The 26,172-nt window shown below is 43.6% G+C and overlaps 1 protein-coding gene across 1 annotated transcript in view; it reads left to right on the top strand.

Moving 5' to 3' along the window:
- FAM168A (family with sequence similarity 168 member A) overlaps positions 1-26,172 on the top strand; it is a 168,130-nt gene that overhangs the window by 22,240 nt on the left and 119,718 nt on the right. The gene's annotated exons all lie outside the window — the stretch shown is intronic.

Genomic DNA, 26,172 nt, shown 5'->3' with positions numbered 1-26,172 from the left:
AGGGACCTCGGCACAGGCTGTGCATGACACTAAAGCCGACTTCTTGTATGACTTTGCACAAGGCCAGTAACGTGTCTGGGGAGATATATCTATAGATACATATTTTTTTCATATCACTGACATGGAATGATTGATACTTCCCTTGCAAGGCTGTTTTTGGCTTTTTAAATAAAACTGTTGCATGGAACAATTATATAGGAGAAAAAGTCCTTGTAGCTATGGATTCTGTCATTGGTGCCCTTAAATAATAGTGGTGAGAACTGAAGAAAGAACTGATTTTTAATAAGTCCTTAAGCCTCTTGCATAGTAAGTGCAAGTGAATGTGGGAAGTGGCAATGGCAGAGCTTGTATCTTCTTGATTTTTTTTTTTTCCCCATCCTTTGGATTTTTGATGCTTCCAAAAACTGAAGTAAAAGGAATTCAATAGTGGGAGGAACTGAACAGATTCCCTTCCCGCTCTGGTTGTTGTTGTTACACCCTGTTTGATTTTTTCCTGTTGCTGGTTGTGTCTGGCTGCCGTGTGATGGTGTTTGTGGTGGGGAAGGGTGACAGAGCTGGAGTTTAGCATTTGCCGTCCCACTTAAAAATTTGGTTTTTGCCTTTCTTACGTTGGTCCCTTTATATAATCAATTGGGTTATGAGAATACTCAGTGTCTGACACATTTAGCTCATATATATATGAATATATAGATATATGACCTATCACATCCTTCTCACTTGCCCAGTCTGTTGTCTTACATTGAAATAAGAAGAATTTTGAAGAAGTCGCTAAAACAGTGTTGTTATTGCTGTGACTGTTTCTAGCAGGTATCAGTTGAGAAGCACTAGGAGTGAGGAAACTGTCTGCTGCTTGAGAGCATCGTCCGAGGCGAGTTCTCCGCATCCCTTCGAGCCTGCCTCTGGCCGGGTTTCGGTGTGTCGGGACAGGACCGCTACAGCCGGCAGCTCTGCTGTGGCCAAGTTCGCCTGCATGGGCTATTTGCTATTTGGGCTTTTGAACGGAGGGATTTCGGAGCTGTCCTGGGGGCTGCCGCCCTCGCAGGCGCTACGGGAGTTGTTCCTCGCAGCAGTGAATGATATGAAAAATGATTCGGTAACGACCTTGTCAGGGAAATTTGACTGCTTCTATTTTTAGGATTATTCTATTTTACGTGAGAAAGGGCTGCAATAGCCGTCGTGTATTTTAAATGTGGAATTTCTCTTAGCATCTCCTATTTATTTGGCAAAGTGGATCTTGGAGCCTTGTCTGCTGGGAAGGGCAGCGATGATTTTTGCCTGGCCTTCTTGCCTGCTTTTATAGATATGTTCTGTATAGAAAAACTTGCTATTTTGCTCTCTTCCCTTCAGACACCCGTGCGTCCATTTTACGCCCCTAGCTTGTATCACTCTTAAGTATAGATGCAATATTTGCGGCTTAGAAAAAGCGGGTTGTTTGTGGTGGATAGGAATTTCCTTAGGTAGGTGCTGCTGAATCTTCAGCATCTCAGTTTCTATTAGAAAAAAAAATTGTTGTATGATATAACTTGTCGCAGGACTGTCTTCCCGCGCCTGCGGATCCCCGGATCCGTTTCATCCGTTGCTTCCCAGAGCTTTCCTAGCGCACAAAGGAGATGCCATGGACCACAACGATTTCTGCCTGGGAAAGGCAGGCGATGGGTAGCACTAGCTGAGCAGCTGACAGCACCTATTTACCAGCAAGATTAATTTAAAACAAGTGGATTTTATTGCTGATTTTAATCATATGATTTTTTTTTTTTTGTATCAGGCTGCGTACGCTTGTTTAAACAATTACATACATAGATGGAAATTTGAGATTCTTTGTTTTAATTTTTTTATTCGGTAGGAAATGGAAAATGATACATTTCAACCATGATGTACACTCATAGCCAACGTCCAGCTTCACTTGGAAATTGGAGTTCACGGTCAAATTTACAAGCGTTTATGTTAATGGCACCTAATTTGCCTAATTAAATGTAGACATTTTCATTCCTGCTAACACCAATTCAGCCTGTCGAGAAATGTGAGTAAGCGATCCCTTTGCGTTTCTACCCGGCCTCGTCCCTGGGGCAGGTCAGGATCTCACCTCCATCCTCTGGCCGTTTAATGGTTCAGCCCACGTTGGCATTGCCGTTGCCTGGCGCAGGTATACGACGGTTTGGGATCCTCTGGTCCTGCAGAGTGAACCTTTTCCGCAGATAAACTCCATCACGAAGCAGACGATACCTTTAATGCATTTGTAGGTTTTGCAGTGTTTTGGAAAACCAAGTGCTACGTAAAAGCGCTAAGCTGTCTCAGCTTGTTTGGTTTAGAAAATAGACGCGAAGCTTGCTCAAAGGAAAGACGCTTCTCATTTTGTTTTCCTTTTTATTTTTCTGCCCTCCTCAGATGTGTAGCGTGTAGGTGCTCCCTTTTCACTTGGGATTCGTGATAAGTTTTTTGCATCCTCAGACGCGTATGTGCCTACTCCAGTGCTAAGCTTTCGTATCAGGCTGTGTGAGTGGAGAGCTGAGCAGGGCAGTGGCAGGACTGACGGGAAGAGTGCAAGGCTGCTCTGTCTAAAAGCCCTGTGCTTTGCTAGAAGGTGAAGAGCAGCAGTGGTAACCCCACCGAAAGGCAAGATAGTCAGGTGGGTCTTGTTTTGTTCTTATTGACACCAGCGATTCCTAGGAGTATAAGCTACGGAGCTATTTCAGCATCTGCTTGAAATGCAGCGTCCACATCTGCTTGTCATGTGGCTGATCTGAGCCTCAAACCTGGCTTGTGAATTTGCCTAGGCTGACGGCTTGTTTCCTCCGTGGCGAGGCGCTTCAAAGGCTACTGAGCAAATGGGTGACGTTCCTGTACACAGAGACCGTGTTGCTCTAGGAGCTCCGTTAATGCAACGCTGCTCAAAAGTTGGGCAGGAATTTAAGGTCCCCTTTACACCAGTATGGAACTGGATTGGACTTGTGGTGATTCAGGCTTTTGTAGTCTGTGTACAAATCCAGAAGAAGAATTAAACATTAAATTAGAGTCAGAAAGGAATATTAGATCATCTGTGATAATTAAGAGTAAATTAGATGATGGAGATTCTGAGCAATAAACCAAGTACACACTTCTAGTCCTTAAGGGCTGAACTGCTTGTCACAAGTAAGTGATGGGAGAGAAAAGAGTATCAACTCCCAAGTTTGCTTTGACAGGGCATTGCTGAAGATTTACGTAGAAGATCCTGCGCGTGAGTCACAGTTCATGCTACAGAGGATGAGGGAGAAGAATCCTTTCATAGGTGCCAGCCTGTGAGTAAAATTCCTTCCTGAACTTCATCTGATCCTCAGACTCGTCCTGAGCCTGTTGGGCAAGATGCTCTGGGGAGTCTGAGAAGATGCAGCCCCACAGCAGTGCCATGTTTCTTCCTTGTTCTGTCCTGAGACCTAGCTGTCACCATTAAAAGCCTGTGGGGAGGAGGAACTGTCAGCAGGAGAGCAGTCACGTTATGTGGGAGGTCACCTGCACAAACCAAAGCCCTTGGTCATGATGCTGAGATGCGACTGCGTGGTGTGATGCAACACCACGCAAGGCTCCTTGACCATTACAGCTTTGTAAGCGCTGGGGCATGGTGGGGCTCAGTTTCCTGACTGTGAAATTTGGGTTGAACTCTCTAGAGGTCATCTAGTCCAGCCTCCCACTTGGGTAGGACTATTGCCAGCACTAGATCAGGTTGGTTGTAGGTGTATAGTCAAGTGCTGAACACCTGCAGAGGTGGAGATTTCACTGCGTAGGTGACCTCTTCCTGCTGCACAAGTGGGAGAGTGCTGTGTTCCAGCACTTTTCAACCCATCCAGATGCCTATCTTTGACTGTAACGATTCCCTTAATATGCAGTTGCAAGTTTTTTTTATATATAGCTGTCTTCAGGATCCAAAAAAGGAAATGTGAAATAGGACTTGGATTCACAGGTTCCAAGGTCAGGAGGGATTGACATAATCATCTGAAAAACATCTCCCGAAATTTGGAATAGAGCATTTTTTTGGTTTTGGAAGCATTCAGTATTCAAGTAAAGACAAAGCAGTGGTGAGCCCACTGTCACTCCTAATCAGCTTTCGCGGTGTTTAATTGCTCTCCCTGTTCTTTTTAAGGAAGACCCAGAAAAGGAAAGGAAACTATTCCTGGTGGATTTGGAACAAATGCAGACATTTTCCCCTCAGTCAGAGTTAACTTTCTTGATACTCTATATCAAGCCAAATTTAATGCCATAGGAGAAGAAGCACAAATGCAGAAGGGTGAACAGGAAAGGGGAGAAAGGTACCTGCTTCCACCCTCCTTCTTCCTCCTGCACCCTACTAGGGAGGGTAGAAGAGTCTAAGATCCATTATATCTTGACAGGTCCTTCCTGTGTACACTTGGAAAGCTCTTACGTGTAGGCTCTGCCTTTTATCTGCTGAGCCTTCAGATGTTTACGTTTTAGCTACTTTTGAGCTTTATAAAACTCCAGAAAGCCTTTCAGACCGATTTAATATGTAGTAAGAGAAAAAAGCATGGTTTGATTTCAGTCGGTCAGGCAAGAATTAAAAAAATATAATTAGACTTGTAATTGGAATGCTTCCTAGACAATTAGTTTTTGTACGAGTGTGTAATTTAGTCCAAAGTACAGGGTCAGGAGAAACTTGCTGTGAAGGAGGTGAAGGAATAACATGGATAATTTCTAAGCCTTTTGGTGCTGATGACACAGAGTTGCAGAGGAGTGTGTCCATCTTCTCTAAACGAGAAAAATCTGACCTCCAGAGTCAAGGTTTCTGCTCTGACTTTGTCTCCCAGTATTTGTTCCAAGAGTTAATAAATTGATGGATACTACTGCAACGGTGATTTAGCAAATCCCCCATTAAAAAACCAAAATGAAACAAGGAAGGCTGCGTAGGGGAATCGAGACCTGCTCTGGGGGAGCCTGTTTAGCTTTTAGGGAAGCTTCTGGGCAATGGGTATATTGGGATAGGCTGAGCTGTGCTTACCACAGTTGGAGCAACTCATCCCAAAAACATTTTGCACTTTCATTATGCCAAAAGGGATGCGGCATCTTACCCGCACCGTTGCATGGGGTAGTGAGGATGTTTTTCTTTTTTTCAGTTCTTTTGTTAGAAAAGGGGCAGCAATTCCGGCTCGGAGGTCAGTCCCGGAAAAGGATCTGCTTTGCAGCCATGTGTCACTCATTTGCATGGCATTTTTGACACCACTTATTAGGATAGCGTGCAGCTGCTAGGTCCCAGTCCCTTGTGCTGGGACAGGGCTGGATGGTAAGGAGAGAAACGTCAAACCTCTCACGGGGATCTTGCACGTGTTGTGGGGCACGCAGGGAACGCGTCCCCAAGATTTGCAAGATCTTGCATAAAGGCGAAGCGCGATTATAGCTTTGGAAGAAGAACTTCAGTGTGGTGTGGTCCTAAAGAACTGGTCGCTGGTGCTCGTGATGGGCTGCACCTGGGTTTCGCCCTAATTCTCTCCCCGTTATTTATGGTTCGCAGTCTGCGCGGATGTTAGTGCTGGCGATGGAGTTCGTGGAAGTTCTCCAGCAGCCCGTAAAGGAGACTTGCAGCAGCGCGGTGTAAGGACAGGTATCTTTTCTGTCAATGTGCCGCAATGATACCCCTTGAAGGAATAGCTTCTCATTTATTGTATTTTGCTTTAATAACTGTAGCAGTCCAACCATATGATTAGCAGTGACGTCGCAGTCTAATAAAATGCTGCACCTCTAAAGCAAAGCTTCGGCTTCTCGCAGTTATGAAGCCTGTGCAGCAGATAGATGATAGCTTCTGGCCTCAGTGTTATTTGTGACCTCCTGCAAACTGAACTGTTTTAAGAAATATTCATTCAACACGTAATTACTCTTTTTTTAATATTTTATAAATGGATTTAGGTTTACTCTAATCCTCTGAACGTGGAATGAAAGATGAATGTTCTCTGCAGAATCATGTAGCCTTGATTTGCTCTCTAATACATTTTCATCAATGCCTGTTGTTTTAATTCTTTCTGCTGGCAAGCACTGGAGGTGTTTCTCCTTTTTCCATTGCAAATAATAAAAAAAAGCCCATAACCTTTTCTATTGTGTATCTAATATTTTACAGAGCAATCACAAAGGATAGTAAATTGAGTAAAACATACTATCCTTGGCAGGATTTCCCTTCTGACTAAATTCAATATGAACAAAGAGGACAAGGGCAAATACCTTCACTTATTCAGGTCATTTTTCATAAGAATCATAAAAATTAGATAGAAAAGGCCTATTAGATTATCTTGTCTGTCTTCCATCTTGCTGTTTCTGGTTTGTTCTCGACAGTAACCTTGTGAAATTTTACTTCTCCAAATGGAAGAAGCATAATTTGCCTGCTGATTATTATTTTTTTCGGTGGAAAAGAGTGGGTGGTTTTCTCTCTTGGGCAGCAGACATTTTTGACGTTTCTGCAAGGATGACTTTTAATTTCTGCAACTGTCCGGTCTTCAGTTGTTTTCCTTTTGCATTAATGGATGAACAGCAACAGATTGTTCTTCCTGTATAGTAGGAAATATTTATAGTGCTCTTCAGATTAAAATAATTTAAAATCCTCTTAAAGACATTTCCCCCCCCCCCCCCCCTTAAGAGAGCTACAAGGGAAGTATATGTAAGATTACTTTAAAGAAAAAGAAATATGAACAAAGCCTCTTAGCAATGGTGAAAGAACATGGATAGAAGCTCCCAAGTCTGGTAATGATGGAGCCGGTGTTAACAGCAGTTGGACATAAAACGTGCTTAATTCAACATGTTTTAATTTCTGTGCAGCTCACGTGCTTGCCCGTGAGGATGGAAGGTTTTGAGCTACGTTCCTCTAAACTGCGGTCGTATCTGTAGCAGTACCATGTCCAAGGCAATCCTAAAACGCGTATGGGTATTTGGGAAGGAGTTGCAGCTGAGGAGCACATCTGTTCGCGTGCCAGGTAAAGTGGGCAGAGCCCTGAGCTGGCAGCTGCCCTGCTGATCGCTGTGCTAAGGTGGAGGTGATATGAAAGGACTGGTCTCCTCTCATCTCCAAGCAAATCTGGATGGTGACTATTTGGTGAAGCAGGACGTGTCATGCGTTTTGGGAGGATTTAGGTGCCTCAGCCTGCTACGATTGCTGAAACATCCCAGCCCGCATCCTTGTAGCATCCTGTATTTGGCCATCTGAACGTGAAGTATTGAATGGGACAGGGAAAACAGCTTTAAATTGGGGTACACTGAATAATTGTGAAAGCGATGGAGTCCTGGGAAGTTAGCTGGATTTCTTAATAGAACCAATACTTTGGCATAACGAAAAGAAATAAACCTTTAAGTATAAAATAACAATATGTTATATTCAAGTCTAAAAATATGCTTGAGCTTGGGTCAATGTCCCTGAAGCAGATAGCCTCTGCGTTGTAAAATACATCTGTTTTTCAAAACTGCACATGGAAGAGGATCTGTGGCAACACAAAGTGATTTTTATTTAAAAGTATTCCTTTTTTTGGAAGAGTGGTTTGACTGTGGGGTGGAATAAGAATATCATATCCTTTTTCTCCGTTCTCCATAAAATGCATGTGTGTAAGGGTTACCATGCACAGACTTGCAAAAAATTAACTTTGTTAGCAAAAGCACTGTAATTATACAGTTCTCCTGCCAATTTGGCGCAGGAAAACAAGTCAAATCTCAAGGGGAATGCTTTCCCAATGAAACGTCTTTCTGTATATATTTTTTTCTTTCGCTTTAACATATTAATCTGATTGGCAACCCTTTTTCAGATGTGAATTGCACAGCTGATAGCATGCAATGATTACATATATAGGAGTTCTCCTTTTTGTGTACATAGGGGAAAAACAAACCCCAAACACATTGTGTGCCACTGCGAACTGCTGGATTGTCCTCTTCTGGAGAGTGCCGAGCTGCAGTGACCTGGAAGACCTCCAGCTGGTGTGTCTCCTTTGCTCCTAGCGTGGCTTTTCTTCGTATTTTAAGTCAATCCCTACTCTCTGTGGCAGCTGTTTAATTCTTCTGCCAAAGATGAAGGAAGAGGAGGGGAAAAAAGGGCTGCAGGGGAAGGAATTGTTTAGCATATCGGGCCTAAACATAGATGATGATGGTGACGACCAGTTCCTTTTTTAGCCTGCCTTCCTAAAGAAACTAGGTTTATGCAGTTTTAGCTTTTGAGTGCAGTGGTCAACTTTGACCAAGCTTTGATGAAAATAATTTTTGCTCCAGCTTTTGACGTTTAGTGGCCGGTGACATTTGAATTAGTCAGGGGGAAAGGGAAAGGCAGACTTTTGAATTTAGCACTAATCTCTTTGACCACCTGACAGCAGTCGATAGTAATGCGATGTAGGAGAGAGATGGGAGTACCAGAAGGTGGGAGGAGATTGGAGAGAAGTGGAGGAAAACTGGCCATGCTGGAGGAAAACTGGCCATGCTGTCGGCGAGTATGGTCAGGTGGGCGTCCCGCGATGAGCTGAGAAGAGCTGGAATTGCTCTGCCGCGTTGGTAAGGACGAAGAACAAAAATAATGGGAAAATGAGTTTCATTAGTTTTGCTGCTCAGAAAATAGCCTGCACTGTCTTGCTGTGGATGGGCTGCTGCCAGAAAGAGCTGTCTTCTCCATGCCCACCTCTCCCTTGTGCTAGCACTGGCATTTGTGTAGCCGCTATGACTTAAGAAACACTTTTGGCTGTGCTATCTGCAAGCGTGCAGTGCAAACAAGAGCTACCAGCAGAGTCTAGCAGGGATTTCCCTCCTGAGTCCTCATGTTTTCTCCTCAGTTCCTTGCTGCTCTGTTTCCATGCCATCCAGGTCGTACGTTTTTCCTCCTAAGCTGTGACTTGTGAAGACCACGCTCTCCTGCTTACATGGCCGGTTGGGATGGTCTTTGCGGATACGAGATCTCTGTACCACCAGTTGCAGGGCAAGCAGCAAGGTTGTGCATTTGGAAATCATGAAAGCTTTGGAGAATAAGAAATTCTGGAGAATAAGAGCTGCAGCTCTAGTTTTGGAGAGGACTTTGCCTCTGTTTGGGATCCGGAAGATGTGTAGAAACATTTTAAAGGACTCCTTAGATCTTCACACCAGGTTAGCAAAGTGCTGTGATCGCAAAGCATTCTTTAAGATGCTGTCGCATGGTCTCCCGGGAGCCCTCTGCAGAGAGAAGTAAACTGATGACCTGGAAAAAGAAAATGAAGGAAGCAAGATTAGCCTGCTAGAGAGGGGTTGTCATCGTGGGATTTATTTCGGTTCCCGTGAAAGTACCGTTTTGAAAGACTACATAAGTGAAATGCAGTGTAGTGGGAGAAAAGGTAGTTTTGATATAATTTTTTCGTTCCTTTGAGTACCTGGGAGAGACTGCTTGAGCTGATATGTTTTATTTAGCAAGTCACACCGGTGTGTAGGATCTCTGGTGATAGAGCCTGTACTGAGAAATGTCTGAAATCCAGAGTCATGAAATATTTAGTGGACAGTTTGCTGCAAAAGGGCTCCGGATTTGTGCCAGTACCACGGAACGGGTAACAAAAGGTTCTGTGTCCCGGTGCCAAGCTGCATGAGGCTACTCTGATTTTTTAAGAGTTTTATTTCAGTTTCTATCAGAAACAAAATCTGAGCTCAGCAAAGCAGGGTTTTGTTGGTTAAAACTCACAAAAACTTGCTTTATTTTCCCTGCTTGTGGGAAACCTTGAATATGGTACGCCTAATATACACAGAAGATGGTAATTTTTTTCAGCAGTAGATAAATCGATGTGAGAAAAAATACACAGTATTGATTTTTTTTCTTGTGGCTTTTGAGAGGTTGTTAATGCAGCAAGTACACAAGAGCACTCGTATGTCTGTCTGCACAGTAATCTCTAATAAATTGACTTTTTTAAAAACCATTTTTGCCTGTAGTTTCAGTGACTTGATTTGTGGAGTAGATGATATCTCCTGGCACATAATTACTCATTTTTGGGTTGTGTAAAAGGTTGGAGGATAAATTTTGATGCATTATCTGTAACACTAAACATCTCTCCTATTACTCATACAAGTTTTTTGCTCTTTCTTCCTTACTGTAGTTGGGCAGAGAGGTTTTTAGGGACTATTTTTTCAGTAATCGGAAGCGTAATTTATAGTACAGATACTTTCTAGACCTAATTCTTGCACAGGACATGGCTAGAAAGACAAAGATTTATATTCTGGAAACTAATTTCTTGCTCTTAGGTCACTAACAGTAACCAGTTTAGTGACCGTAACATCCTGCAGCCTTTTGTTTCTTGTTTACTTTTGAGGAAGGGATAAAAATGTGCGGTGAAAGCCATACCGCTAATTGTATTGGTGATGAAATGAAAGCACCTTGATAACAGCAGCATTGCATGTCCAAGGGTCAGCCAGTCCGGCGGTGATGCTGATCTGATGATGCCAAGGAGAGCCGACCTGAAAGCAGAGGCTGACGTGCAGTCGTATGTGATGTCTGTCCGTAATTAGGTAATTACGTGTGGCGGGTATCCAACGAACCGTTTCTGCAGGAGCGCTTTAGAGGCCGATGAACGGGTAGGTGGAGGGTGACACTTTAGGATAACCAGGAGGTTTTCTGTGGCAGTGTGTAACTGCTGGTTTTGCTGCTCTGGGCTTGCAGCTGAGATCCATGCTCACTAATTTTTTTCTTCCCGTTACCCAGTGCGGGATGATGTATCAGATTTCTCATGTTCTAGGTATACATGTGTGCTACGATCTAGGATTTGCTGTCCCAACCCATTAACGTTTTTCTTCTTCCCATATCCTCTTCTGTCCATGCCTGAAGACTCATGGGCTGCTTCAGTGGCATAGGGAATGTGTTGTCACTGGCTTTGAAGAGAGATTGATGCTGATTATGTTGCTCTGTGGCAGTTTATTCCAAATAACGCAACGGCTTGATGGTATTTCAGAGATCCCAGTTCGCATTATGGGGCTCCATCCTGTAATATGGCTCCTCAGGCCATGAGATTGATATAATTTTCACTCGATCTCTGGTGTCCTCCTAACACACCGCTTTTTCTTACCCTGTTTTCTAGTGTTTGGACTCATGCTCTTTTCTTGATGGCTCTCAAGGTCCTCCAAAATCACTGGTCATCTTCATCAAGCAGCCTGTGTGGAGGAGGGGAGCATGGTATTCTCTGAATTAGAAGATGCTTTATCGTGTCCAAATAGGAGGCAACAGTTGCCTTGAGAGCTTTTGAGGTCTTTTAGCACAATTTGAATTCGGAGAAACATTCAACCTTGCCTTTGGCTAGACAGAGCTCAGACCAGCTGAAGAAAGGCAGGTCTCCTTCAGCTAGCTGCAGAAAAATGATCCCGGTAAAAAAGGAATGGAGATAAATGCAAATGCTTTTGTCACAGTTTAACAAACGTGGGATCTAACTCCCTCTCCTTTCCAACACACGCTATCACAAATGCTACTTGTGATGCTATTAAGTTTACCTTGTCTTTTCCTTTTGTGTCCTTGCATCAAGGAGGAACCAAAGGCTCCGTCTGGGATGCTATGGCAACTTCACATCACAGGCACCCCTTGACAGGCAGCAACTGTTTGAAGCTCAAGGCAGCGAAGGTTGCGAGAAGGCGACACGTTGTTATTGCAGAGAAGGAAGGAAAAATGGTTGCGTTTCCACACTCCTGCTGCTTTGAGAGTTCAGCTCTCAAGGCCACGAGCAGATCTTCTTCCATGTTAAAGCTGGTGTTATTACGTGGGAGCGTTTTTTTTCACTAGCTGAGGGGCAAGCGGACTCGGTGCCTACCACTCGCACACAGCAATAAAAGTGCGCTGGCTTAGACAGAGACCTTTCCGTGTTGCTGGTGAGGTAGAGAAGTAAGAGGGAATATTTCTCAAAGGTATGGACTATTTCCATGATAGACAGGTCTTCAAAATAGTCGGCAAGGATACCTGGTGGTTTTTACCCTTATCGGTCTAAGTCTTCTTTTCTTAATGAATACATTCAAAACTCCAGCTGGTTCTGCTAAAATGTCCTTTTTATTTATTTGCAAAATAGTGCTGTAACCAACTGAACTAGTGGGCATTTTTCTTGCTTTCCCTCCCACCTCTTGTCATCTTGGGACCAGGAGAGGCCCCGAGGGCCTTGGAAGAGCTCCCAGTTTAACGTCCTGGTGCAGTCAGTAAGATCCTTTCAGATTTTAGAAGGAGATGCCCCTTCTTGGCCTCGGAGCGTTTGCCGTGAGAGTTGCTATGCGAAGATTTCGGGGAAAATGGAGCTTCTGTCACCAACGGTTTGTTGTTTTATATAAGTGTGGATGTGTGTATTTATACACCACCTGCCAGTGAACAGGGCTGTTCTTTATATAGGGTGTTATTAAGACTGATCTAAGAAATACAGCAGAATTAATACAAAATCTGATTGTCCTTGTGTAACTTGAGAACGGAGTGCATGTGACATCTGGGACAAACTGTGCTTCATTTGTCCTCTCTCAGGAAACAATTAAGTTATATTTTTGTGGCTTGTGATACTGTCAGAATGCAATTTCGGGAGGCCTTTTCTTGCTTTAAAAGGGAAACGTATGATCTGCACGACATCTTCCGTTTCCCTGATGTCTTTCTTTTTCCTCTCCTTTCCTTTATGTTTCTTTTCAAGCCGTTGGTTTTTTTTTTTCTTTTCCTCTTGACAGTTTATATTCCTCTGCATTAATGAGCACCGGATGTCTCCCACGACAGGGCGTTAGGTTTAACTTTGTGTTGTGCTTTTTCCCCACGAATCGGGGAAGTCGTTTGAATCAAGGTGAAGTGTTTCCCCGGTGGTGCTCGAGCAACGAAGGTTGATGGACGGTGCAAAAGCCGAAAAGCCTTTCCCCCTGTATTGAAGGGACATTATGGCTGCTTGGAGCGTGTGCTGCAGGATGTAAAGTGCATTTACGGACTTCTAATTCTTGCTAGTTCATGGCATTCCTTTTTTCCTGAAATGCTGATTTTTAGTTTTTGCTTTTTTTATGTACTGTTTAGAAAGTAATGACTTCCATGGGAAGGACCTGTGCATTTGTTTGGTAGACTTTTTATTGCAATAGGCTTTTAGTAGGTCAAGGAAGCACACATAGGGGGCTCTTAAAGTGGACTGTGAAATCATTTTGCTTAGCTTTGTTTTATCACTACTTAGATAAATCTCTCTGTCCCCTCAGGTTGCAGCTTGCTAAGCAGCGCTAGCAAAGGCAAAACAGGAACGCTCTGCCAGCACTGCTAATTTCAAATAACGCATCTCGCATATTTAATTTGCATTTTTAGAGGTGCTTGTTGCAAACATTTCTCTTCTTACCATCGTACTTGCGATCCATGGTGTTGCTAGCATCCGAAGCTGACCACCTTGATTGCCTCTGGTGGTAGGATGTTGGGCATTGCAGACGATGAAAGAGCCAAGAAGAGGGCTGATGGAAACAGCACGAAGCTCAGCAAAGACAAATGCGGAGTCCTGCAGCTGGGATGGACTAATCCCATGCAAAAGCACGTGCTAGGGCCTGTCTGGCTGGGGAGCAGCTCTAGAGAAGGGCCGAAGGACCCTGGTGGGCAAGGTTCAGCCTGAGTCCTGCGTGTCCTTGCGGCAAAGGCCATCCATGCTCTGGGTTTCATCAGCAAGGTTGAAGTGGCTGTTCTCTCCTCTCTTGAGCGCTTGTGGGACCATGTCTGGACAATATGTCCAGTGCGGAGCTCCCGGATACAAGAAGGCAGTGAGATGCTGGAGCAAGACCAGCAGAAGCCTCCAGGGTGGTTGAGAACTGGAGCACCTGATGTTAGAAGAGGGAGCGGGAGAGCTGGCTTGTTCAGCCTGGAGAAGAGAAGGTGCAGGGGAAACCTCATTTCTGTCCTCAGTTATCTTCATTTACCTAAAGGGGAGGTTACAGTGTCTTCTAATGGATGTGCACCACTATGTTCCAGGTCCTCGTTCGCTAGCCTGTTGCCCATGCAAGCCTTAAAACTTCGACTTAAAAATCATCAGGGAAGTATTCGTTATACATTTTTTGCAGCACAGTGAAATGCAAACAGCCCTGTTTCACTCCCCGAAGAAATGTTGAAGTCTATTAGGAGGAATAAAAGTGCAGTGCAACATTTAGTTGTAAATTGAAGATTTCCAACGCCGCGTTGACTTAAAGCATATGTTAGAGAAACATGTCTCTGCTTTGCAGACAGTTTTCGCGCTTGTGCTGTGGCAAGCACATTTAAAACAAGCATGGGAAATGCGCTGCCGGGAACAATCCAGCAGCGACGGTGGGGTCATTTAGATGACTTAATAGGTCTTTTTTCTAGCTATCTGTATTAAATCAATGATTCATATAAATTATGCCAAAGGGAGTTAATTGTTATTATATGGTGTAAAAAGCTGCCAAACGACGGGCAAAACTCCCATTGCAGTGCATGAAATAAAATGGAGTTGTTATGATTGCTGAAAGCATAAAATGGCTGAGCCTTTCGCCCCTACCAAACTGCATGTACTGAAAGTGCAGCGATCTGGGGGGAATGAAGGAATTTTGGAAGCACGGCTTTGGGGGTGTTGGCACGTTTGGAGGTTCTCCGAAACGCGCAACAAAACCTGCATGTGAAACACAGCTTTCTCCTTGAGCAGGCTATGTCTCTGCTGCCCAGAGCTGCAGAGGAGTTTAGGGGTCTAACTTCATTGATCTGGTGGGATTTGAGCTGTCTTGGAGGGATTTGTCTGTAGTCTGTGTAACACAGTTTATTTCTTACCTTACAAGATGGGTACTGCTCCGTTTTTTGCAGAAATGTTATAAAGAAAGAAACTTTCAGATGTCGTTTGTGGTTGGATACTGTGGAGATGAGGCTACGTAAGCATCTTAGTTAGATAGCTGTGAGCAGAGTAGTCGGTTTGGTTTAGAATATGTTCCCCCGTCACATTTTCAGGATGGTTTGAAGGTTGTAGCTTTCCTAGGAGAGGGTTCATCAAGGACACGTGAGTAGAAGACACCGGACTTTGTCACTGGCAATTGTGTATGGCTTATTGCTATGGAATGTTTCTCACTATATTCAACTAGGAGTAAAAAAAGATTTGTTTGTTATATGTTGCTTGATTTTGATAGGCACTTTGCAAAAAATGAGGCACAGCCCTTTCCTAGGGAAGTTGCGTTTCAGATTGAAAGAAGATAGTCCGATGGGAAGACAACACAAGAGTGGAAATACTGTCAGGTTTGTAAAGGAGCATGGGTGAAAATATGTTTTTCGGAGTTGTTTGGGGGAAAGGCTGGTATCTTTTTGTGCAAGTCATCTTCGGAGGAGATGTCAGTGCAACAAGAGGAAGGAGCAGGGCAGAGTGGGAGTTGGGTGGGACGGAGGAGGATGGCTGCAGCGGAGGCATCGGCACGGCAGAGCTGCTGAGAACAACCCGCAGTAGCTTTGAACGAGTACGTATATTTATTACAGTCAATGTGGGAGTTCAAGAGTATCACGACACACTAGAAACTTAGGAAATGGCGTTGCTGAAAATGGTGGAGCTCAGCGCTTTATAGTTACTAAATAATTAATAACGGGTAACTTCTGGCCTGCTCAGTGACCTGACCTGATTGCAAGGACTGACACGTGTGGGGTAAGGATTACAGTGCTCTTAGATGTGGTCTTTGCCATGATTGGCCAATAGTAGAGCAGTAAATGATTAAAGTCTCTTGAAAAGCTGTTACTGGGCTGGAAAAAAGCTTTTTCTTTTCTCTAATATTATCAGGAATTTGTATCCATCTGCAACATTCAAGAAGGTGAAGCACTTGCTGGGAGGGAGGCGTCCCGATGAGCTCTTTAAGAGCTGGTGGACATTGCTGTAAATTTTGCCTAGCTTTCTCCCTGCCGTTGCTCCTGAAAAACCTGCGTGCCTTGGTGTGGCAAGGGGAATCAAGCGAAATAAAACTAGGTCTGTGCTGACAGCAATTGCTAATGACTTCCTGAGGATGGAGAGATAGGGACTGCTTTAAACGGTTCCTCACAGACCCTGGTGAAAGAAATGTTGACTTATCTCATTTTTAATTTCTCTTGAGCTTATTTAAAAGGAGTGTGTTATTGAAAAGATAAGTAATTAAGGTCCTTGAAAAATTGCGGAGAACTTTGGAAATACCTTTATGCTGATGTAAAAACACTTTTATCCACCTTAAAACATTTTTTTTGATACCTGATCTGTACGAATGGCTCAATAAATTATTTAGTTAGGTGTAGTTCAGTGCAGGGATGCTGGTTTGATGTAAGTCAACGTGTGTACACGTTCAGTATAATGGAAGTCGAAAGATCTGATAAATGGTAGATTGTTGCCTTAGGGAGCTTTATGGCTAAATAAAAAATGGCTTTTATAAATCACTTTTTTGTCCAGAGGTCCTTCCCCCAAGACATAGGGGACAGCAGGATTGGATGGAGTGGTGAGAGACTAAAAGGGTTGCTAACAAAATAATTTGGTCAAGACGTAGCTTATACTGGCAAAGCAATGGTTTTGTCAATGTAGCTTAAGCTGTTTTCTTTGAGTGGAAATAATGATAGCAAAAAGTCTCTGTCAATGCAACAGTCTGCAAATTGATTTTGTTGTCATGAATATCTCATTGTGGACGCTGGAGAAAAGATCATATCTCTGTCTTATGTGGTTATATTAGCAAAACATCATGGAGAGATCAAGGTCTGCTCTTAACGTAATTTTATTTTGGAGTTGGCTTTATAGGACAGGCCAAAGCATGGAGAAAACCATCAGAACTGGTGAGAGAGGTGCATTTAGGTCTTGTTTTATTGTTTTATCCCACTGTCACTAAATAAATCCCTCTGTCCACTTGACAAATAAATGTCTTATTTTGAAGAGCATGTCTTTTCTTGCTGGGAACATCTGCTTTTCTCCCAAGAGACAAGTGTCCACTGGGGGACTTCATCCAGCTTCCTTCTTCTAAAGGAGCTCAAACAAAAAGCAGATGCTAAAACTTGAGCCTAATGGTGAGAGTCGTGGGCTCTTTCTTTTAGTATCGTTGAGACCTAGTGCCTGTTGCTAAAACGAGTACCTTCTCAGAAAGATGTTGTCAATCTTGGAGCGTTAGCCCACCACGGATTTATGGCTGATGATTGAAGCAGCAGGGTATTGAATATGGCTGTGGTGTTTCCCTAGCCTCAATAGGGACCCGGCGGGGAGAACACAGTCAAAGCTGGCAGAAAGTGCAAACTGAGCCTAAGGCTTTGTGTCAAGGCTTCGTGAGGCTCAACAGCTCTTAAGGCTGAAAGCTTCCTTTTCCCATCTGTTTAGAGCTACAGTTACAGTTTTCTCTTGTTCTTTGCCCAGTTATCCTTGTTTTGGGAATCCATAACCCCTGGTTTATTACATTATATTTTGTGTGAAATTGCCATAGAAGATAATTCAAAGACGTGTAAACTTATGTTCACGCTACTTGTTTTCTAGTCTCCTCTAAGGACCTAACTGAAGTCTCCATCCAGTTTCACTGAGACCTTTAAGATCTCAACACATTCATTTTTTTTCTTTTAATTCATCAATCTATATAGATGGACAGCAGATATAAGGACATTTAAGTGGCTTGGCTGGGATTGTTGCCTTTTTCAAGAGTAAATCAAAGCTAGCGTTTCACGTTAGGACCTCCAGCTTTTCATAAGCTCTTGGCAATGGCTTAATATTTAGAAACTTGATAACTTTGTATGAAGATTTTTCTACTTTAGAAGTTGCATTTTTTAAAATGATGCTAAACACTAAATCTTTAATGTGTGAGAGGATGAAATCTCAGTTCTGAAATCCTGGAAGATTATAAGATACAATCTGTTTATTTTGCCATGTACTGCTTAATACCAACGTAATAAATAAGTGGGTTTAAATGTATCTTCATAGAATCGCAGCATAATTTAGGCTGGGCGGGTGTTCTGGGAGGTCATCTAGTCCAACCTTTTGCTTAAAGCTCCAGCCACCTGACCAGCTTGTTGGCCCTCTGCTGGACTCTTTTCTACTGGGCGCCCAATACCACCGGTTTTTCAGATGAAGCCTCAGAAGTGCCAAACTGAGGGGAATAATCACTTCCCTTTTTGATAAAACCCAGAGTGTGGTTGGCCTTCATTGCCATAAGGGCACCCTGCTGTCCTACAGGACAGTTCTTGTCCACCAGGATCCAAGGTCCTGTTTTGCAGAAGTGCTCCCCAAACAGATGGTCCTTGGTGCGTGTTCTTGCATGAGATTATTCCATCCCTGGTGCAGGACTCTGCAATTGCTTTTGCTAAACCTTCATGAGTTTCCTGTTGGCCCATTTCTCCAGCGTAACAAGAAAGTCAATATTTTGTCCGGTTTATCAGCTGCTCCCCTTAATTTGGTATGCTTTTTGAACTGGCTAAAAATGTTTTCTATCAACCAAGTTATTGAGAAAGAAACTAAAAAGAATTGGTCCCACAATCAACCCTGAGGGATGCCACAACCAGCCACCAGTTGAACTTTGAGCCGCTGTCCGCTGGCTACCTTTTCAGGCTGACAGCCCAGCCAATTTTCCACCCACTTTGTAGTCCACCCATTCAGCCCATAAGTCCCCAGTCTGGCTATGAAGATGCTATGGGAGACCGCGTGGACAACCTTGCTCAAGTCTAGGTAGGCGACATCTGTTCTCTTGTCCACAGAACCGCTCATTCCACTGCCAGAGGCTGTCAGGGTAGCTGGTTTGATTTGCCCATGGTAGATCCATGCACCTTGTTCCCAGTCACCTTCGTGTCCTTTGTGTATCTGGACAGGGCTTCCAGAAGGACTTGCTCCATAATCTTCCTGGGGATGGAGGGCAGGCTGACCGCCCTGTAGGTAGGTCCACCTCCTGGAAGATGGGAGTCATATTTGCTTTTCTTCCAGTCATCAGGAGCCTCCTGTGTTTGCCTTGGTCTTTCAGAGTTGGTATCAAATGGCCTGGCAGTGATAATGGCCAACTTCCTCAGCACCCTCAGGTGTATCCCATCCGGGCCTGTGGACCTGCACGCGTCCAGTTTACTTAGTTGGTCCTTCAGTTAGTCCTCTATCCTCTATCATGATGGATTTATACCTATATCCTACACACTCTGCTACGAGGCAGTGTATTGAGTCTAATTATTCTGATAGCTTTTTTCTTAAATTTCAAAACTTTTCTTCAAAGAGAGACTGATCTTATTTGGAAGCAGATTAATAATCTAGAATAGAACATAAAAATGTCAGTTGCTATTCTAAATATAAAGCCAAACCTAAGAGTTTGAATGAATGTATCGTCTTCAGTGTATTTTTCTGGATTACGAAACGTAGCAGATCGAGTATATAGTAGTAATTATTTGTAAACTGGCATGTTCGAAAGACTGGCCTTAGGATTAGTCTTTTTAAAATAGATGTAAATGTAAACACAAAACAGAATTCACTTTGATTATTTAAGTCGGTCTTGTCAGCTGATGTGAATTGAGATTAAAGTGGATGACTTAAATTTCTTGAGTCCCTCCATCCTGTTGCTATGTAGGCTGGCAAATCCTGCAGCTGAAGGAATCCTCTCCTGAGCCGAAATCCGGAGGCGACCAGCAGCAGGGAGCTGCACAGGCAAAACGTTGCTGCTCCTTCCATAGCAGTTGTCCTTTTCCCGGCCTTTAGCGCTAAAAGCAACCACTCCAATTTTCCAGAGGATTAGACTTTTTTTTTTTTTAATCAGTAGCTGGCAAGTAAGTAAAAATGTTGACATGGTTTACTTCCTTTCCTAATCTCACTTGCCCTTCTAGCCTTGATGCAGCATCCTTAAAACAAGCAAATAACTCCAAGAGAGACCAGTAGAAGTGAATTCGAAGGGAAGTGTGGTCAAGAATACCCATTTCAACGTGGTTGTAAGGCAATTTGGAGGTTGAAATGGTCCAGTGAGAACTGGAACGGCAGTTTCTATGTATTAACATATTCAGAGCATTCAAGAATGGAGAGTTTTAATTTAAATACTGATGTTCGTCATTTGTATTTCTTCTATTTAAGTGTATAAGTTTTGGGGTCAGCGGGATGTTTCTGAAGGATGGATGATGCCCATCTTTGCCGGTCAGCTTTAATGACGTCCTCTCTTTTCTTACCTCTTTTCTTTGCACTAATATCTTGTCTATAAAAGAGAAGGTGGCTTTGTGTGATGTTTAATACTGCGCAAATTCTGGTTGATTGGGTTTGTCCTGCCGTCCTTTGGGGCGCAGCTGAAGTCCCTCTCCCGCGGCAGTGCTGCCCTGAGGAGCCTCGCTCCCGCCCCGCTGCCTCTTCCCATTACCGTGCTGCCCTAAACGTGCCGATCCAGCTGCCCGAGGGGCCATATGGTGAACCGGATCGGTGAAGAGCCAAAAAAAAAAAAAGGTTATTTTTAACCCAGATCAGTTCGCTAATCTGGTTTGCTGTGTGGCTCCGTTACTGTTGTGTTCGTGCAAAAGCTGCCCGTTGCCTTTGCGGGGAGGAGAGAAGGGCCTCGAAGGTCCTTCAGGCCAGCGGTGTCACGGAGGCTGTGCGTGATGCTTTCCGTCTTCCAGAATTACTACTTTCCGTTCATGTTTCCAAGTTATTTTGTTCAATGCTAAGTGTTGACATTGACAGGTATTTCCATAGTTGTTTTGGCATACAGTTTCCCCAGGTGGATCTCATTTCATTTTTTAAATTTTTTTTTTTAATATACTTCTGCTCAGTTCTGGATAATCTCTGCATGTTCATTAACATTTTGCCCACTTTCGAGCTATTAATTTAGATACTCAGTCAAATCGGATCTGCCACAGATTTCTCTAGTATCCTGTCTATGGTATCTCCTTGCTCCCGACTCAGTCCCACACCCTTTATCACCTTTAAGTTATGTCCTTCAGTTATATTCACTGGGTGAGTAAAGGTTTCACGACTTCATTTTCCCTTACGTTCCTGTAGACAATGAAACACTATCAGTACTTTTTCTAATGTCTGAATAGATTATCTGTCCTATTCTCATTAATATCTCCTTTTAAATGCTATTAAGGCTTGTGTTAAGCTGTTTTTTTTCTCTCTCTCTTTTTATTTTTTTAAATATGAAGGTCAAACTGGGGATGCTATAACTCTAAGCTTTATTTTTTATTTTTTTTCTTAAGATGATCGCTGTATATAGTTTTTTTTAACACTGGGAAACTTTCCCGTGTTTGATTTTTGAGGATTCAGTATTGTCAGTAGTGCACTAAACTGTTCAATTAACATTAATTGGAGATAATTAAATTGTTTTCTTTTGACTGCAAAGTTGTCTGTAACTTAGAAACCTCTAAGTGACTTGCAATATATAAATCTCTCAAGAGAAAATAATTAGTCCTGAATCCCATTTCAATACTTCAATAATTGTTTTCGAAATATTGATGAAAATGGGAACTAAATAACTCGGACATCAACTTTTGCGTTCTTTGGTGAATTTTGTCCGCCTGGGGTTGGAAGTGTGTTTGATCCAAGGCTGTCCTTGAGGACACAGCGATGTCCTCATGGGCGAGGAGGTACAAGCTCAATAGCGGGCCAAGGCAGAGGGGCGTTCAAAGGCAAGGAGAAAACGGGGTTGAGCTTTGGGAGGGTGGAAAACGTATTTGCCAGGTTCTTCTCATCCTCTTGCAAATGGTTGCTGCAGAGAGGGTGGGAAAGTGAGTTATTTACTAACGAACGGTCAAAACGAGACTGGCAGGTGCTTCAAGAATCAAAGAGCGCGAAGGTGGAAGCTCATGGAGATGCCCTCCTTGCTGCCCGACGGGATGCTCAGTATGTAACTCAGTCAATTGAATTTTATTTATTGGTGCCCTGAAAGTTCTTCTCAGTTCTCCTTGCTTTGAAGCCTCTCAGAGGGCTGAAGGAGAGAAGTTACGGGGCAGAATTTAAAGGCAGGCGGGTGTTTAGCTGCCCGGCTCCAGCCGAGTGTCGTTAGACCCTATTTGGTTGCATTTTACCTCCAAATGCTTTGCTGTCCCTTCAAAAACTCCAGTCTCGGTGCCTGTCCTGATGGATGACCATGCAGTTCAAGGGACTCAATTGGCATGAAGGTTTTTGAGGTGGAAAATTGACTCTTGGAGAAAATTTTGCAGTGCTGTCCAACCTAATAAAGTAGTCCTCTCAGTTGAGAGTGCTGTGTCTTTACTCTCCAGCATATCAGCCGCTTAGTGAATGTTTTTATCTTCATTTGATGACTAGTTGTGGAGGGTTTTTCTTTTTTTAAACAAATTATGCTAACACTATTTTATCATAACAAGCTGCAATCTACCAAGGCAGGTTTTTTAATCAGTACGCTCTAATTAATTTTTAATCTATTTTATAATCCATGTACCCTGCTCCTACTGCTGGAGTCTAATTTTATAGCAAGAAGAGCAGAAGTAACTGATAGAAAAGGGGAATTATTTTGGAAGAGTAATTGTAATTATAAGGCCATCATGATGCATTAGGTGCCGAAACAAAAGGAGCAAACTAAACATCGGTCGTAGGAGGGGAGGAGAGAATTAAAATTAAAAGTGTTGCTACCGCACTTGAAATACCACATTCAGTCGATGAGGATATTAGGTAACAAATTTTCTTCCTGAGCAGCTGCAGTAATCTTGTAAGGAAATGTTATGGGATTTCAACTTTTTTCCGCACCGAGAGGAGAAAGGGAGGGGAGGGAGGGCTTCGTTAAGCTGCGCGCTGCAGGAATCCTTTGTTTGGTTTCTTTGCCCAAGCTGGTAGAGGTAAATTGCCTGAAAAGCGTGTAATCTAATAATTAGGGAATTAGAAGTTAATGGGAAACTTGTGCAAAAGGTGTTCTCGCTCAAGTTAATGAGCGTGTTCAGCAAGTTGGTGCAACTTTGGCTCTGGAAAAGGAGGAGTCGGCAGGGGTTTGCAGGGAGCAGGACCCCGAAGAGCCTTGACTCTACCTTAAAAAAAAAAAAACAAAAACCCATAACAAGGCAAAAATCCCTGACACTGCCACGCACGCCTCTCGCTCTTTAAGGCATCAAATTACCATCCTGATACTGCTTAGGTGTTAGCAGTTAGCTGTGAACACACAAATTCCAGCTTTCCGTCGGCGCTCGCCCTGCCCGGACTTGCCGACGCGACCGCGGCGTTTGGCTCATCCGTGCGGTGATGGTGGTACCCGTGCTGGCTCCGCAACCGCGCCAGTGAGCGGCTGCCCTCCACGGCGGGAGGGGAAAGCGAAACCCGCCTTGGGAAACCAGCGTTGGCCGTTATTTTCCATGTCTTAATTCTCTTTCTGGGTGGAACGAGGAGCCTGCTTTAGACTTGGAGACAACCAGGCAAGAACAGGAGTGAGGAGGAGGAGGAGGAGGACCCTCTTCTCCTTCCCTAGCATTCTTCCCCAAGCAAGTGGTGAAAGTGTTTCCTTGCCAGGGATTTGTGGGCCGGATAACTAAACCTTTTGCTTCTTGGTCCGAGAGCACGCTCTCAATGAACACGGTTGTGCTAGCAGAGCTTGTCAATATTGTGCTATTTTTCCCAAATTCACCAAAGTGATAACTCCTCAGCTGTCATTTTCCCCCTTTAAAATAGGTCTCGTTTTGCTAACTTTCTAATAAATATCTTCATGCTTCTACCTGAAGCCCATGATTGGGACTGACTGACTGTTTGTGCGTGTTTGTGTGAATTTTGTGCGTGTTTGTATGAATTTTGTGCGTGTACGTGTGTTTACAGCAGTTGCCATGTTTGGATGGCGTGGTGGTCTGCGGCTCCCAACAGGAGAAGGGGTCAGAGCTGGTGAGATACCATGTGCAACACGGAGAGCGTAGCAATGAATTTGGCAGGCCTTTAATTACGTTCCTGCCTTGCACCGTCACACGTGCTAAGCGTAACAGAGAAATCCATATGCAGCTAGACTTCTGTGCTGATGCTCCTCAGAACTATTTATCTTAAATTCTGGCCATTTTTGGCTGGGTTTTGAATGACAAATGAAGGCGATGGTGGCCTCCATCTCTGGGCAGCTCCTCAGAGCCGCTTTCAGCAGGAGCAGAATGCAGTTATTATGAACCTAATCATTTTGGCCTGTAGTATGCCTCAGTCATGCAAAAAAACCAAAAAAAGGGTGATTCTGCTCGGTGGCTGTGCGGCAGTACGGTACAAAGAGGCCCTGCTGCTGTTAGAGCTGCAGAAAGATCCCACTGACAAGGTTAATGGGAGGTGGCTACATGCTCCTCTCTGGCTCTTTACCAGCTAGAGATGAGCAAAAAGGTGAACTTTTTGATGGTCCTCCCGCACGAAAGGTTACGGCGATGCTGTCCTGCTGCTGAAGGGAGGTAGCGCCTGAAAACCCTTCTTTGACTTCTCTGGCCACACGAAGGTGAGGATGCAGAAATGTTCCTACGCTTGGACTTCAGGGAAATTTGGCCATCGAGCTGTCACCGCTAAATGAAATAGTGGTGACAAAGAACCGTAGCTTCTAGGTGTCACATCAGTGGAAAGGAGGATTGTTGACCCCATGGTTGCCCACAGAGCATGGTGTAGCTATCAAAGCGTGCTTTTCGGGAAATTGCTTGGAGACGGAGGAGGACCTGAAGGCTTGAGGGAGATGGTTTTCTCCCCGCTTGCTTGGACCTGGCTTTTTTCTGCTCCTTTCTTGCTGCAAAAGGAGTCATTTGTTTAATTTTTAAGAAACGTTACTGAAGCTTTTGGAACTTAAGCTGCAGCCCACGTCTTCTTGATAAATGACTGTGTGTATTCCTGGAAGGAAGTTAAAATGGGGCTGTGTTATATTTGGTACCTCCTGAAGCACTGAGGCTGCTCCGAGTACAAAATGTGCTCAAAGAGAGACTAATGTGCTACTGCAGAGCTTGATGTGATGAGATTTGTCAAGTCGTTGTTTCTGCTGGAATTCAGTTACGCATTTATCTCTCTCCAAGAGATTGTTTATTTATAATTCAGAGTTCCTTATGACTTTGAAAGAGGGGACCAGGAAAGCAAGACAAAAAACATAAAAATATGACTAACTTCCAAGCAGCAAATATGCTTATTATAAAATGAAAATCTGGAAGCAAAGCACTCGTAGAGTAGATGGATCTATTAAAAAAAAAAGAAGCTGTTTCATGGAGTGCGCACGCTCTTTTTGGTATCAACAGTGTTAGGATTATCTGGATGTTCGAGCTCCAGCAGCGGGTTTTTTGAGTTCCTTCCAAAGATGCCGTCTAAGGAGGTACGGCTGGATTTTCATGTTGCCGGTGACTCCAGAAACTTCAGTAAAAGTGAAATTGTATCTTTTTTTTCATTTCCACTTTCGTGCTGTTTTGTTTTGCGACTGTTGAGGGGCCTCTTGTCGGGGAGACCAGCTGAGCTGTGGTTGAAGGTGGGACGGGTTGGCAGTTGCAAAGAAGTTCTCCCTTGTTTCACTCGAGTTGATATGGTCTATGACCTGTTTTCTCCCTGAGACTGTGTTTGGAATGAATGTAAGCTAATACCAAATCAGTGGTTAGAAGTAATGAAAAAGTATTTAATGTGAACCTTTAGGTACTGGGTTGATTAAAATAAACAACCGTTACAAGGAACATGGGTCCTGGTAAAAGAGCCGGTTTGTGAACAGTAGGTTTTCTGTTCCCCTATAAAATACATGAAGCATGTGGAGCTGCTTGTAGGGTTTTTTTGCACCGTACTTTATTTTGGTATACTTCAGTTCAATTCTCTGACTTTTTTTCGTCAGCTAAGAAGGGAGGGTGTGAGAATGCAATGAAAAACTTTGGCTAAAACCTGGTTGTTCCAAGGTCCTGACAAATAGCTGGTTAAAAAGTATTTACATTGAAGATTAAAGTCCCTTATTCTCTTTCTTTTGAAATCGGAGAAGATCCTAGTTCCGACTTCATCCGCTTCCAATGCTGTTTCTATTCTATCCTATGCAATTTTTATTCTATTTTGTTTAGCAGAGCACAGGGAAAGCACAGACTTTAACTTCGTATAGGCTTTGTGCAAGAAATGCCATGCAAGTGTTGTGCCCAAAGCCACTGAGCTGTGGCATATAATTGCAGAATCTTGATTTGAAGATGGAAATGGTGAGAAAATGTGTGTTTCTTGCTATACCTGCGAGGATGGAAAAGAGAATCATGTTTTCAGGGGAAGATAAACTGAGACTTTCATGACAAGAGGTGCAGTAGTGATGCGCATCTATTTGTGAAACGGGAGCAAGTAGGAAAGGGAGTGTCGGACCGTTTGCATCATGCCGTTCCTTTTGTGAGTGCTGGTTTTGCTGCCAGCTCTGGGACTCCTTCCCCGCTTCTCTTCTCATCGTCTATCTCCATTCCTCCTC

The sequence above is a fragment of the Dromaius novaehollandiae genome, chromosome 1 (genome assembly GCF_036370855.1).
Source record: "Dromaius novaehollandiae isolate bDroNov1 chromosome 1, bDroNov1.hap1, whole genome shotgun sequence".
NCBI classification, from domain to species: Eukaryota; Metazoa; Chordata; class Aves; order Casuariiformes; family Dromaiidae; genus Dromaius; species Dromaius novaehollandiae.
Note: the sequence above shows the minus strand (reverse complement) of the source record. Positions and strands in the feature narration are given on the sequence as shown.